This window comes from Glycine max, chromosome 14 (assembly GCF_000004515.6).
Source record: "Glycine max cultivar Williams 82 chromosome 14, Glycine_max_v4.0, whole genome shotgun sequence".
NCBI lineage: Eukaryota > Viridiplantae > Streptophyta > Magnoliopsida > Fabales > Fabaceae > Glycine > Glycine max.
This window is the reverse complement of record NC_038250.2, coordinates 11,907,181-11,924,114: the sequence shown is the minus strand read 5'-3', so window position 1 is coordinate 11,924,114 and position 16,934 is coordinate 11,907,181. Positions and strand designations below refer to the sequence as shown.

General features: G+C 34.4%; 1 pseudogene; it reads left to right on the top strand.

The window, feature by feature from the left end:
- Positions 1–4,867: 4,867 nt before the first annotated feature.
- LOC102669465 (serine/threonine-protein kinase-like protein ACR4) lies at positions 4,868–6,442 on the top strand (annotated as a pseudogene).
- Positions 6,443–16,934: the final 10,492 nt, after the last annotated feature.

Below are 16,934 nucleotides of genomic sequence, written 5' to 3'. Positions count from 1 at the left end.
TAAATGCCTTCTTTATTCGCCGATACGGGTGATAAGGTTTTACAAATCTACGATGCCTTGTATACATTGTCTTCTTTCCATGCTTTAGTTGGATGTAACTTGTGTCTTTCTCACATATCCACTCAAATTCCCATAAGTTGGAAAGCCGTTAATGGTGCAAAATATTATTGCACGCAACCTAAAGCTGTGATGAAGATTCGCATCATACACATCAACCCCTTCTACCCATAATTTTGTCAGGTCTTCAATCAAGGGAGCAAGATACACATCAATGTCATTTCCTGGCTATCTTGGACCGGCTATCATCATACACAACATAATGTATTTTCGCTTGATGCACAACCAAGGAGGAAGGCTGTATTAGCAAAACAGGCCATGAACTACGGCTGGAGCTTAAGTTACCAAAAGGATTCATTCCATCGAAAGCAAGACCAAGCCTTAGGTTTTTGGGATCTTGTCCAAAATTTGGATACAACTGATCAATTGTCTTCCATTGAGAATTAGCCGGATTACGGAGAAATCCATAATTTTTCCTACTATCTGCATGCCATGTTAGGTTTTTTGCATCATCAGCATTAGCAAACAATCGCTTAAACCTTGGTATTATTGGAAGATACCAACACACCTTTGCTAGAGGATGGTTGTTTGTGGTAGCATCATCACTGCATCCGTCATCACTGCATGTATTTTCTAGTATTCCATACCCGCAGGACATAATATCTTCTTCGCCTCGTAATGATTCTTGGGTAACGTGTTATCGTCAGGAAGCATATTCTTCAATAACAAAAGCAATTCAATGAAGCTTTTGTCACTCCAACCAAATCTTGCCTTCAAGTTCTCCAAAGCTAACACCCCCAATAATGTGAAGGTTGTGCATCCCATATACAATGGCTTCTTAGAATTAGTTTCTAATTTTTCATAATAAGGTGCAAGCGCTTGCCTAAAACCTTCTTGCCCAAGATCGCGTAGCATGTCTTCTATATGATCTCCCACTTGTACATGAATTGCCTCAGTCGAAAGGACTGTTGACATCTATGGTAACTCACCATGCCATATCCATTTTGTATAAGTAGGACTGATACCGTCACATATAAGATGTGCTCTAATGTTATTCAATGACTGTCGTCTCCCGTTCAGACATTTAACACATGGACACAAATATTTTCCACCCATTTCTCCTGCATTTTGTTGCACAAATAGCAAGAATTGTTCAACCTCGTTCTCATACTCATTATTGATGCGTGCTGCTTTCATCCAACTTCGATCCATGTTTGGTGTACTGTCATATGGGGTACATTATCCGATATGCATGAAAACCTCTCTTTTTCATAAAAAGGTGTGGCCCTATCCCATTCGAAAGACAATTTTTTACTTGATTCATACGTACAAGTTATGTAGTTTAAGTTAAATTTGACGAAATTTTGGCAGCATTTTGCTTTGGTCTCCAAGTACACAACATGAAAGCGGTGACATCAATTCACCACGATCATGTATGCACCCGGAGAACGAAGGAAGATGCACTAAACCAAAACTTTGTCAAAATTAACACAACATACTTAACCTATAAGTAAGAATTAAGTAAAAAAATAGTCTTCCCAAACTGTCCAAATGGACAATTCAAGATTGAATACAATGATTAATCTAAACAGTTTGTATTAATCATTGTATTCAATCTCAAATGGGGAACTATGGTTCACTCACAATGCAGAAAATTGTAATATTAAACAATACTGATATGTCAACAACAAATGTAATAATTAACAACATAAGTGAGAAAATCACATACATACCTCGAAAGACGCTAGTAACAAAAACTTTGGGTGTAGTAACGACAGTGATTATTAGATGAGTGTATCTTCAGTCAACGAACAAGAAGCTCTTCGGTAGCCTTAACTTCGTTACACAATTAAATAGTACTACCTACAAGCAATACAAATTGTGTAAGCCCAAAGTAAGAGTACAATTGTGAAAAGAAAATTTAGAAGCAATACATAGGCCATGCTTGGATAAACTTCTCCCTAAGCACTCATGGGACAAGAAATAAAAATGTAAACTTTTGTTTAGAAGCTCTTAAATGTACCTACTTCTCCAAAAGCTCAAATACATAAGTTCATTTTAACCTATGAGTAAAGTTCATTTCATTTTGCCTTTCTTATTTTCTTCTCCACTTGTTGACAAGTTTATTAGTTGTAAGATACATGGATTCATAGATACTCTTTATTACATTCTAGAAGGTTTAGAATGGGGAGAGTCTGCCATAACCTTTAGAATGGCGGGAGTTTTCCATTACACTAAACTTTTAATCATAAAAAAAATTTCAGACATTAAGATTATTGGACTTAGCGCATGTTTGGAATATGTTATATTTTTCCTCAAAATTTTATAATGAAAAATGCTGCAGTGAGAACCTATAACTGAAAAACTGTTTTTGTAAAATTAAACAAACTAAACATATGCATACTTTCTCCTCAAGGAGATATTATTAGATCTTTGAGAAACATCTATGTGGACTCTAAGGTTTTACCATAGAAGATCAGATTATCCTAATTATTTCCCTATATACTTGTTAACACTCACAATCTAAAAATATATTTCATAATCAGTAATGATGTAGTTGTTGAGGAAGTGGATTGGATGGGAACAAATGTTTTAAGTATTTATTTCTCTTCCTCTTTTGGATCTAGCGTTGCTTATGAATAATAGTATTGATTTTATCATTCACTTTTGCTTGTCTTTTCACAATTTTTTTATTTGGTTTCCTCTATAAAGATTAGTTTTTTATCTGTTATCCAGAGAGTTGGTAAAAAAAGTCACTAGAAATTCTATAATCACATAAGATCTTCACTTTACAGTTATTTTACTGTAGCAAAATGGGGAAATTTAAATTTTCATCAATTCATTTTCAGTGAAGGCAAGGAACTGAGAAAAAATCCATTCCTCTCTAGGTAGGATGAGGGTTAGGGAAAGGGAAAGGAAGGTCTAGAAGGTTACTTTCTATTATATGTAACACCTATTAATGGACCCCAAGGTGAAGAATCAATGATATGAAGCCTTTTTCTACAAGACCATCCAATCGTTCCTGAAAATGTGCATGTTACCATATTTTATTAAATATTAGGTGCATTTCAAAGCTCTGCTGCATGTTATACCATAGCAACCTTGACCTGCAATTTTGGTAGAAAAATGATATTTTTGTCTAGGATGGAAGATTGTACAAATGAATGAAAGCCTATGTCAAGTCATTTTGTTTCTAGATTTTTGAATGTTCCTTGGACTATTTCTAGCTCTTCTAATGCTTCTGTGGGTCTTGTTTAATTGTTTTACCCTATTTGTGAATATTGTTTATGTATCAAACATCTTATGCATTGACTGTCATATGATTTTTAAAAAGTTTCACAGAAAATCAGTTTGAAATTGACTTAAGCTAGTATCGACCACAGTGAAATATACTCCAACTTCTAGAATGTAATAAATGGTATCGTGAGTTGGAAATGAATGACTCACCCTACATAGCACTAGCCGTGGATTTTGTTATCCGGTTTGGATTAGTTCTACCTGCCAAGGACAGTCAACACCATTTCAGGTAGCAGAGTGTATCCTTATTATGAAGTTTCGAGTGGTTCACACTAAAGAAGACGGGTTTCCAACAATTCTTAAATTAACAGAGCTGACCATGCAGTTGGAAGACATGGAAGGTGCTCATGTTAATGGAAGAAATAGTTTGCATATACTTAAAGAAGCACTTAGCAGTCAAAGGAGCAAAAATTATGGTGAAGTACTCGAGTCTTCTGGTACCGGGTTTTATGAAATGGTAGCACATACTCATTTAGTGGAATATACTAATGTAGCTCTAACAAATGCTGGACCTTGGAACTCCTGTCTAAGATATGGTTTTGTTTACTATAATAAAGAAATCAATAAATAGTAGAGGGGATTACAAAAACATGTGTTAAACCTCACTCAGACTACGAAGTAGGAATGTTGTTTATGTGGAGGTATTTTAAAATTAAGTTATGCTATAAGCAGAACAAGAGCTAAAAAATATACTAACTTCGATTCATTTTATTAACTTTATTTAATCTTCCGCTACAATGTCTTCTGTTTGCTTAAAAATACTAATTCTGCACTTGGTTTCCTTCTACGAAGTTATGAAGCATAACAATTTTCATTTTTGTTTTGACAGTAATGCCCTACTTTTAACAAGGTCTCTCATTGCATTTATATTTGTTGTTTGTGCATGAGTGGTTTAGTTTAATATTGAAAAGATTATCTTTGTTAAAAGTTCTTTTAAGAAAAAAAGAGAAATTTTTTTAACTTAAATTAAACATGCCTAATAATATTCCTCTGCAGTCTGCAACTTGAAAAACATTGCAGGGCTGCTTTTCAGAGCATGGCAAACAAACTCACACCATGGGTACTCTCCCAAACAAACTAAACAACAGTTATAGGGGTGGTGCTTCACTCAATGACTCTCTTTCACCCGCCACTGCCCATTGTCAGGCGTCAGTCACCCTATGTGATACGCCACTGCTAGAGATTTTGATTCTTCTCCCACATTGTTTTATTATTCCTATTTTTGGTACTTTCAACTGAACAGTAGAATTTTTCTTCATTCCAATATCATTCTTTTCTTTTACGCAGTTTTTAGTCGTCTGTCAAATTTTTAAGGCTTCAATGTAATTGTGTTTCTATGCAAGCATTGTCAAAGGATATATGGTTCAACAATTACAAATGTTGACTTCCATATTTATTCGGATTTTGTGCTATATGGTTTTGTTGGTTGAGTCATTTACATTAGTTAATATTCAGAAACACAATAAATTATATATATACGCTTTCAACATGAACCCATGCATGGCCAATTTTATTTGGGACTCTATTTGAGGTTGTGGTTTTTTCATGCTTGTGGTTGCAAATTTCAAGTCTTGGTTCCATGTCTTCCATTGTCGTCTCTTATGGCGTCAAAGGGTTAGTGTTTTGTGGGTTGAAATTAGATGGATGTCACACTATGACCTGTTATGGAATAGACTCAGCCATAATTTATGGAACAACAATGCATTTTCCATTCCTTGGTCTAACTGCTGATGATGGCTTTGTGTGCGGGCTTTTAATGAGTTCTAACCAACCTTATTGTTAGGGTAGCAGTGGCCATGTTGAAATGGGTGTGCCACAGCCTATGGTTAAGGGAGCTCAATACCTACATATCAGTGTTGGTGACTATGACATTTGTGGATTGAGGAAACCATTGACTGGAAGACACAGGAACACTTCTTTGGTTGTTTGTTGGGGCTACAACATGACGAACAACAATGTGTTTGATGGGCAAGTTCAATCAATCTCACCAGGTTCTCAATTCAATTGTGGCTTGTTTTCTCACAATAGGACTGTGTTCTGTTGGGGGGATGAGCCTTTGCTACCTTTGGCAAAAGAACTGAAAGATTTTGGTCTATGCAGCTGCCAGTGGTTATTTCTGAGATAGCCTTTGCTGTTTTCTTAGTTGGCATTATGTCTATAACTGCTTTTTTGTATGTTCGCTACAAGCTAACAAATTGTCAGTCTTTAGGGCCAAAGGTGAACAAACTAAAAGGGAGCTCTTCAAACCAAAAGGATCAGAAATGCAACATCTGGTTGGACTTGGAGGACTTCAAAGTTAGGAGAGCACAAATGTTCCCCTAAGAAGACCTTGAAAGGGAAATGAGGGGATTCAAAGAAGAGTCCATAGTGGGGAAGGGAAGTTTTTCATGTGTGTTCAAAGGAGACCTCAAACATGGTACTATTGTTGCTGTTAAAAGGACCATAATGTCTCCCAACGTGCAGAAGAATTCCAAGGAGTTTCACACCGAGCTTGACTTGCTCAATCTACTAGGCTACTGTGAAGAAGGTGGAGAGAGGCTCGTTGTTTATGAGTGCATGGCTCATGGCTCTTTGCATCAACACCTACATGGCAACAAGGTGATGCAAGAGCAAATGGATTGGGTGACAAGGGTAACAATTGCAATGCAAGCAACTCACCAAATCGAATATTTGCATGGATATGTTTCTCCACCCGTGATTCACAAAGACATTAAGTCTTCAAACATCCTCATAGATGAAGAACACAATGTTAGAGTGGCTGATTTAAGTTTATCACTACTTGGTCTTACAGATAGTAGGTTATCAAAGGATTTGACATGGGTTATTGTTTCAAAGAATATGACATAGGTTATTGTAAGTAATTCTCTATGCCAACTCATTGATACAAGTTCTGTCCAAGCACTCAACTGAACAGGTTTACCTTGGACAACGTGAGAACCCTAAATGGACTCTTGATGCTGAACCATTGGCAACATTTGAGAGGTTCTGGCAGAACCTGTTGGAGATTGAGAGACATATGATGGAAAGGAACACGAACAAGAGATTGAATAACAGAAATAGGCCAATGAACATGTCTCGATCCTTGTGATTATTCTAGGGAGGTTGGACAATCTAGAAAGGGAATCCCATGTCAAGCAAAATCCTAGTTATATTGAGGCATAGCATTTAAAGAGGGAAAAATTGGAGAGTAGGGAATGACTAATCAATTTCTATACATTATAATTTTGATTTTGTATATATTCTTATGCAATCAATTTTTAGGTTTTTTCCATTAGGGATGAACTTTTTGACACATTTAAGAAGAGACATCAAGGTATTATGGACATTGAAGAGATGCAGTTAACTTCCAACTCGCTACACAGGTTATTGGTTTTTAAATATGTTGTCCGCCTTTTGTTATTTTTGAATACTAAACTTGTATATAACCTTGATGCTCAAAATGTTTAATTTTTTTTATCATTATAGAATGTTTAATTTAACATAACTATTTACAGTTTTGCATCATATGCTGTTAATTAGGCACCTTAAGAATTGCTTGTGAAACTTTTGGGACTTGAAAATTTTAATCAGTTGTGTTGACTCTCTTCCATGGCTTGAATTGAAGCTGATTCTGTAAGTAGAAGATCTAATTTGAAAAGAAACACAAAAAAAAAAAAAAATCAAGTAATGGAAGTTGTGCAGTAAATGCAGGATGTTAATTTTTCTAATCCTATTGATTAAGTGTAGTCTGGCTAGCTATTATGATCTTTTACAATGTTTTCTAGCATATGTTAATATCATAAGAAGAAGTATAATCTTGTTGATAGTTTGACTAGTAATAGTCATCTACTTGAAATTGAAAGGCATGCTAGTTGCATGAATAATTGGATATTGCTTTTAAAGACAGTGACATACATATATATGCTACTGAGCTTCTGCTGATCTGAACTGATTAGGCCATTTATTAAGTGGATGATTAATGTGAACATTTTTATGCCATTTATAATCTATCACCACAACTCTTAACTACTTAAGCTTGAACAAGTATAATGAATTATAGCTTCATATTAAATGTTTTTTAAGTTTCTCAAAAGTCAGATTCTCATTCCTGAGACACAAATGCTAAGTCCTAACTACACTTTTCAGTCTACTGCCTCTTAATACTGTCAGAAGAGAAAGCTTTGAGCAGTGGTGATGGCATTTAATTTTCTGTACTATGGGATTGGACCTTGCTCCTGAATGATGCATGTATAGGAATACAACTGAATCAATTGAATTTGAATGCAATCATTAGACTAACTTGTCAACTGATCTAAAATACTTCCATAGGTTTCAGGATTTGAAATCAGAGATGGATCCAAAAAGATCAATAGAGGATCAATTCTCCAAGCTGCATCCTTCCATGCCAGTAAACACCAGAATTGGAATAGTGGGTGCTGGTTCAAGTGGCTTATCAATTGCTTATGCACTGGATAGGCTTGGTTATAATAATATCACTATCTTGGAGAAGCATCATACAGTTGGTGGCATGTGTGAATTAGTAGAAATTGAAGGTATCCTATATCTTAATATGACTCTCTAGCTGATCAAGTTGACTGTAAATTTTAATCATAATATATGTTTATGCAAGAAAAGTATATGATCTAGGTGGGCAAGTTTCGGCTACAAGTAGTGCTCCTGTCATCTTTCACTTGGCAAAAGAGACAGGCTGTCCACTAGAAAAATCACTATGAACTCCCACAAGCTTGCTGTTATTGATAGCTTCTCTAGAAAATACCAAGAGGTTAAAGTTACTGATGATTATGTATTTGTTATGTCACCAACATTGCAAATCCAAGTTAGTATATATACTTTTTGTCTTTCATAGACATATAAAGAAAATTCCTTTGTATCTATGACTTGACAGTCAGATGTTTAATGATATTAATTCTACTTGTTCTACTAACGGGAAAAGGTGAAGAATTCTGGTCATTTTGGGGTTCATGCTCTCAGTGAAGTTGCTTCACACTTAGCTCCAGATTATGTTGAGCATCATGGACTTAAATCTATTCCTAAATCAGTGGCTCATGGTTATACTGCTTCAGGATATGGATTTATTCAACACATGCCTTATGCTTACATTCATGAATTTACCAGAACTTCCATGGCTGGAAAAATTTGACAATTCAAAGGTGGATATACAAGTCTTTGGTAGAGGATTGTTGAATCACTTCCAATAAAACTTGACTATAACACTGAGGTGTTGGCAATCAAGCGGAACTCTAACACTGCCACTGTTAATGTCAAGGGCTCAAATGAAATTGAAACTATGGAAGAACTTATAGATCGATGCCTTCAACTTACTTAGGTATGTAAACTTCTCACTGCTTCATATTTACATATTGTTTTTGTTTATAAATTTTACCTTGGTAAATTGTGTTATCCTTTAGTGCAAACTTTTATTACGCAAATTACCAAGGTGAATATTTTGAGGTAACTATTTCAAGGCTCATTGTTTTTGGACCAAAACAGACAAATTTGTCAACTTGTATGAATACTGCTTTCTTAATCTTCTCTTAAAGAAAAAAATTCTGTTATCCACTACTTACATTCATAAAAAATAAATCTGTGTAAATTAGGATATCAAAGCTGAGGGAAGAGGTAGAGTTGCTCGGATTCAGAGGAAGCTGCTTGTTATAGAGGTTAAGAAAAGGATTATGCAGTACCAAAATTATGTTGATCAAGGGTTCGTAAGAAGCTTTTTTTTTGTTGATTTTTAGTTGATTTGAATAAGATGGATGAATAGAGCAAGGATGAAATGTTGTGTTACATGTCATCTATAGGAGAGAGATGCATAATATATGTTTGGACTGGCACTCTATAGCCTGGATCGCCTGTATCACTCTATCAAGTGGCATGCAGAAGCTACTAGAGAGTGGGAATAGTTAGTTGCACTCTTCTCTCTCAATTCTCAACTATAATTGTCGGGTAGTTACTTTGTGTTTAATGGGTTTATATTACTATTTAACCACATGAAAAATGTGATTTTTATGAATGTTGAGATTGCTAAATCAGTGATATTATGAACAACTTGCATGAGGATATAATAGATTTGGCTAAGCCTAGACTACAAACTTGACACAAGCTCATATCAGTTACAGTTAAAAACAAGCAAACACTCCACTTATGAAAAAATAGCTCAACTCAAGGCCTTTGATGAAACAAAAATTGGAGTTAAAGGCCTCTAAGATTCTGGGATTACAAACATACTATGCATGTATCATCATGCGAAGGTAGAGGACCACACCAAAATGACTCAAAATTTAGTGTCCCCATCATAGATCTCCAACATATACACATAAACTCATTCCTTCGTGTCAGAGCACTTGACTAGATTTCAAACACATGCACAGTTGAATGCTACCTGCAAAGTTTTTAACTATATTCCATATTGTATTGAAAGTGTTGTCCATGCCTATAGCTACTTCACACAAGCACATACACATAAACATAACAAATACTATATAATTATTAATTAATAGTATTAACATATTTATATAAAAGCATAAACATGTGGTTGAAAGTAAGAAGGGTACCTTTAATTCCTAGATTAGTAAGGGTTTGGTAACTAGATACTTCAGCCACAACCAATCTGACTTTCGTCCGTGTGTTGAAATTCGATAAGGTAAAAAACAAATGATGATGAGAAGTTGAACCAAATACCATCAAATCATGATGAGAATGACATTCATTACACAGTGAAAAGAAAAGCCCCTACCTAGTAGCTTAGCGAATAGAGAATAAGAACGAAATAACATACAAATTTACAAAATTCATAACTAGTAGGAGCATGGTACTTACCAGTATGACACAACACGATAGTGGCACGACACACCTTTGGCAGGGCTTGAGTAGACGAAAGGAGATAGGCCACCACCACAGGTGATTTGACGAGCTAACTGAGGATGGGCATCAAACACAACGTACAGTGGACGCGTTAGAGAGAGGGTCATAGAGGGGACGTCGAACAATGGGTGACGATGGAGAAAATCAAGGAGAGTGGCTGAGGGATGACTGAGATACCTCTAGAATAGGATTTCAAATGGGACAAAGGTGGCAATTTTGTAATTACAGGAAATTAAAACGAAGGCGGTTGTCACGGAAAACCATTATTGATTTTTTTCCTATGATTACAAAATTGCCACCCAGGCACATTCTAAGACAGTTTCTTATAATCGTCTTAGAATGTGCATTGTAAAAAAAAAATTTCTATTCTCCTATTTATAAGTTTGCCATCGCGTCACATTCTAAGACGGTTCCAGATAACCGTCTTAGAATATGCGTCGTAAAATAGTACATTTCTGGTAGTGGGGTCTATCATCTATTGCCTTTCCTTTTCCTTTTGAATCCTTCATTGGAAATGGAACATCAATGACCTTTCAGAATGCGACAAGTTAGTTATTGAAATTGTAAAAAGTGAAGATAATGCTCGAAAATAGGCTTACTGTTTGTTCACTTGAACGATCTTTAGGGGGGTTCATTCCTAAGACTTTTTTCTTTGATTTTTGACCCTTTTTTATCAAAGCAACTTATGAAAGAGAAAAGAAATAATAAATAGTTAAGTTAAGAATGTTTCGAGTATTAAAAAGGTGATTATAAGATTGATACCTTCTTGGAGTTAGTTTCAGAGGAGGCTTTCCTTTTTTTTCTCGAAATTCCAGTCTTGGTGCTCTGATGATCACCTTCATGATCACTAGCCCAATCTTCACTTCTAGTTGAAATGAATTTTTTTGAAGCTGATAAAAAAAATTGGAATTAAATTGTGTAACAATTTTGAATGCAAAGTATTAATGATAGACATAATCATACTATTCCTCACCATGACCCTCTCGAGTTAAAATGGTAATTGCATTAGGTTGAAGATGTAGAAAATCATAATGATCAAAAACTAGAAATTGATAGAGGTAAAGTTTTGTAGTAGTGGGTTGAAATTCTGGCCTAAGATTTTGAAGTTTGTATTGGATAGCCATTGGAATTAATTTGCAAACTCATTTTGATCGATCTAAATACTTTGCACTCCAAAATGAGCAAAAGGAAAAGGAGGAATCTTTGAAGGACAAAATTCATCAAAAAAGAGTTAGTCTTTTTTTTGTTTATTAAGTTTCCTTTTTCTCGATTCCTCAAAACTTTTTCTTTCAAAACAAAAGCAGTTTCTCTTATGGTGCGATGCAAATCTCTAAAATCATAGCTCACATGAAAGATATTTCCCCATCTAACTATTTTAGCATGAAGTCAAAGTTTACTTGTAGGAAGATTTGGCTTATGCACAAAAATAGACTCTAACTTTTTGGATAATCTCATCAGTAGTGATAGGCTTTTTTGAAAGATAACAATTCCACAAATCTTGAAAAGCCTGAAGACAGAAATAAGAATTTTCAAAAGTCAAAGAAGGTCAATGATGTCTTGAAATAATTGATTTAATACAATTTTGAATTTGAGACTTCTTTTTTATAGTATCTAAACTCAGGAATTGTTTGAAAAAAAGAACTAGCATGTAAAGAATTGAGATTGATAAGGATAAAATCAAATATCTTTTTCAAGCGTGCTAGTAAAATGATGCCTCCAGTCAGAAAAGCAGACCAAATTTTGACTAAGTCTGCTTGAGCACCAGGGGTTTCACATGGAAATCGAGCTTTCAACCAACTTGGACCTAGGATTGTGGATTTTTCAAAGGGAGCTAAGCCTTCTATGAAAGTAGTAAAGCTCATGAAGGTTCGAATATACTATTTAATAAAATTTAGATTAAGTTCCTTCTTTCTATTCTAATTAGTTAATCAAGTTCCTTCATGGGTTAAAGTAGTTTCTCGACTTTTGAGCTTTAATTTGCATTCGAGAATTGCATTTTGACATGGTTTCATAATCTAGAAAGGTCTAGAAATTTTTTGAAGAGTTTCTAAATATTTGTAGATGTCGATAGCATCATTCATAGACTTGTATAGATAAGCTAGAAGAAATTTACTTAAGCAGATTTGATGTTCAAAATGAATAGCTTGGGCTAAGTTGTACACGTTTTGTATTAGTTGGAGAGATCGAGTGCAACAAACATAAGAAGATAGTTAGTACATCAAAAAGGCTATGCGTTCGTCTTCAAAAAATTTCTTACTAGTTTTTCCATGATGCACTTGAAGATAATATCTGTAACTAGCAAACTTGAAATTCATGGGGATATCTTTCAGTTTGAGTTCATCTTCAATGAGACCTGAGGCATACCTTTCCCTTGTTGGTCGAAGTTCAGTGATATTATCTATTTCGAGTAAATCCAGCCTAATAGGTCCACAAGGGAAATCGAAAGCATGAAGCCTTTGATTTCAAAATAGGAATGAAGCCATCAGTAAGGGAAAGACAAGAGATATGAGATCTCTTCTACATAACTGCTTAAAGTCAAAGGTTTAGACTATCTTCCACAAGTCTCCATAGACCAATTGAACTTTATTCATCCAAGTTGTGAACTTATTGCCATCATTGTTTAAGGTTGCTTTGAAAATTCTTTGCAAATGAAATCGGTTCTAATCTCTGGGAAGTGTATGAGTGGGCATTCATTATCAGTGGATGGAAGATAAGGATCCAAGGCTTTAAGCCTCAAATTTGGCCGAAAGGGGCAAAGAAAAGATAATACCTAAGAATGTCATATTTTGAGACTTTCTTCTTCTAGCATAAGAATAGGAGCAAAAGTTATTCTTTCAACTTCAAGTTATTCATCTTCAAATACAAGAACAAAAAAAAAGAGGAACTACCATTGATGTAGAAGATTAGACGAAAAGGTTGGATCTTGATGAAGAAGAGTATAAAGGGAAGCTTTTAAAAATCCAACAAAATGATCGTTTCTCTGGATTCAAGAGAAAGAAGAAGGAACAAGAAGAAAATGAATGTGTTGTTGGCAAAGAAAATAGAGGAGAGACGAGAGGACTTTCTTTGTTGAGTTTTAGCGTGGGAGAAAATGAAGTTGGAACCTCTTGTATAGGTTGTGGTTTAGGGTAAAAGTGATTCAAAATTTGAATTAATTTAAGCAAAAGATAATTAAAAATGGTTGTAATCTAAACATTAATGACACATGATTAGATGTCATATGAAATTATGCTTGAAGATATGATGATACTAGCAAGTGTGGTGGCATAATTTATGGAAACAAGGAGATTTGTTATAGTTGAGGTTGACATTTGTCAACATATTTTCAACTGAGAGTGACAAGTGATATATTTCAATAAGAACTTTTTCGATCATAAAAATGTCTCCTTTCGAATAAACTCAAGAAGACGTTTTTAGGGGGCATCTATTAGGGTCGTTCGAATGAGTTATTTAGATATGATTATTTGACCAGTCTTTATTCGATTAAGATTGATGATGCAATAAGAAAGACCTATTCTACATTGTAGAGAATATGAAGTTGACAAAGGGATGAGTATACTAAAAAGAGATGGAATGTCGAAAAAATGGGTTCGATTCAATATATTGAAGAGAGGTTGTTTGATATTTTTGAATGTGATGGTTCAAAAGAGAAATAATTGAAGAAAGTAAATCTAACATTCAGAGTAACAGTTACAAAATGGTTAATGATTATTCAAATTCAAAAGAGGCACGGAACAAGTGGCGATATTTGAAGAAGATAACCTATATTCGAGGACAAGTGTCACAATCTATTTCAAAGATTAGTTACTTGTATTTTCTCTATAAATAGGCCAGAATGTGCTCTGCTTATATCATTACGAACATTTGCATGCTTCCTGCATACCAACTCGATCGCAACTATAGCTATTCGGTGCAATGGAAACATGTATGTTCTTGTGTATTTCTTTTATTTTTTATTCTGACTTTCATCTCCATTCTAATTTCTGTAACTCTTTCTCCTTTCGATAACACATTCTTCTATCTATAACTCATTCTTTTTCCGATGACTCATTCTTTATTATTTTCTAATGTTTACTTATTGTTTTATGCTATCATGATTATGTTTATGTGTTCGTAAATGTTGTCAGTTTAAGTATTATTTTATGTATGTCTACGACAGTTGTTTACATTCATACGAATTAACTATTTTAATCCAAATACTTATTTTATACAATATAAAATTTGTTCTTGTAATAAGTTTCTAAAAGAATATATAGTTTGTTAAATTGAAAATCTATAGATTGCTAGTTTTAAAAACAAAAAAAACCTTGAAAGTGTTTTAGTTTAGTATAATTAATCCTAAAATCAAACTCTTATTTGTTGATTTAAGGTAGTCAAAACTAATATCAAATTCTCAATCAACAAGGGCACAATAGGGACCAATAAATTTCATGGAAAAAAACTCAACTATGAGAAGTAATTTTAAATGCATCCCCATATGAATAATAAATTCGATTAATTAGCCTAATATCCATGGAATAAAATTCAAGAGTTAGGTCCAAACCAGTAAGCCAATAGGACAAGTGGCAAATTACCCAAATTCTTCTTCAACAAAAGCCATAAAGGTCCCAAAAAAATGCTATTTTATTAATATTAAAAGGCTAAATTAATTTGGAGTTCATATATAATTTGATATTTTTAAAATTTGACATTGTGTTTGCAACTTAGTTAATTGTTAGTTTTAATTTCAGTCTGTTTAAACATTACCTTACTATTAAAGGCACCGTTAGGAGTTAGGATCACGCCGTGCAACAACACTAACCGCCAAGCCAACAACACCATATCAAGATTTCAACCTTTCACCATTAAACACTAGCTAGCATTGATCTCCATCTGGTAGTAGTCCCAATAGTGAAAAACCAATTTTCCCAAAGCAAAATCGAAGAAGCTTTCGTGAAAGAAAAAAAAAAGGTGAAATCTGGGCAAATGAAAGGCTTGCATTATTGTTGGACCTCAATACTCAATAGTATGGCATCCATATCATAATTTGTGATTCATCAATAATTTGCATCACAACTTGTTGAAGTGACTTTGAATATTCGATTTTCCACAAACACTTATATCAACAATAGACAAACAAGCACATCTTCACACATGTTAATTCTTAAGCTTAAATATGTTTTTAGTTCATGTAAATTTATGACAATGTCTAGGGTAATCTAATAGAGTAAGAGGATCATTGGATTTATTATTAAATTATTGAAGGGTTGAGATGACTTGCTAGTAACCAGACTTATTTTTAATTGAATTTATTTATAGGGCAAAAATGTAATTTTCATGATTATCCCTTTAAGGTTTAGGGTTTGTGCTGATGGGTGGTAGTCGTGCACATATGTGGTGGAGATGGAAGGAGGCTACGAAGGCAATTAGAGGTTGAAGAAATCAGTGACACCTTTAATTGTTGGCACCCACATAGTTTGCCACTATCGAGGATGACCATCATTGTTAATCGTTACGAAAAGAGGGCTCAATGGAGGTGTGAGAGGTCTCAATGACGGATCCATGGCTAGTGTTCAGGTCTGCTTTGTCTTCGGTTGGCTCCTCACTGACTGATCGATTGATTTGCCTTTCCTCTGAGACTCCACCATCTGCGTGTTTGGATGTGAGAGTTCTGATTTAGTAATTAATCCTTGTCGTTGTCACTACACCAGCCCTCTACTGCACAATGGCTTCACAAGATTCGTGGCTTTTCGCTTGCATAGGTCCTCAATGATGCTGATTTTACAAATTCTATGGTTCTGATTTTGTTTTTTTTCTTTTTCCTTTTCGTTTTTAATTTTTGGATGAAATGAACCACTATAAATTTTGTAATATGTATTATAATGAGCATGGGATTTTGGATTGACATGAGAACCTATGTGTATTGTACATGGGAGGTAAGAGTATTTGGCCATTAATGAACTTTGTTAATTTTCTGGTTCCTAAAATTTTGCTAATTTTTTTTCAAGGTGAACTTTGTTTGAATCATTGTTGGGATAAATGGAAACCATTTTTTTTATGTATGGGTTGTTTGAGTTTTATTATTATAGAATTCTCTACAAACATGTTTGCTGGGAAATTTCTTTGCTTTCCCTGTTATGTTGTTACTGGACCGAGAAAGAGAGAGAGGTTTTAAAATACAAATACGCAAATCTTTAGTTATGGTAAGAGGTAACATCGGTGCAAGTGACAGGATAGGATGGCCAAACACTGTTAGTCTCTGTCCATGGCACAATGCAATATTGGAAAACCATCTTAGAAGCTAAAGTTTTCTAAGATGATTTTCCATTTTCTCGTCAAAATCGTCTTAGATACCTAAGTTTGTAAGACGGTTTTGATGAGAAAATCGTTTTATTGGAAAACTCTTGTTTCTAAGATGACTTTGGCAAAAAACCGTCCTTAAAATGAGATATTTGCAACTTTTATTAAACGAGCTATTTAACATTCTAAGATGGTTTTCTTTAGATAGCTACATTTAAAGACAGTTATGGCTAAAAACCATCTTTAAATTTTGACTTTTATAATTTTTTTTTAAAAAATATAGAATAAACGAAGACGATTTGCAATCAAATAGATGTTGAATATGACCTTCCAAGACATGTTATGAACTGTCTTGGAAAGTCAACATTTTACACGACGTCGGTTACAAAGACGGTTAAAAATCGTCAACCATCTTTGTAGTAGTGAAATAACCGTCG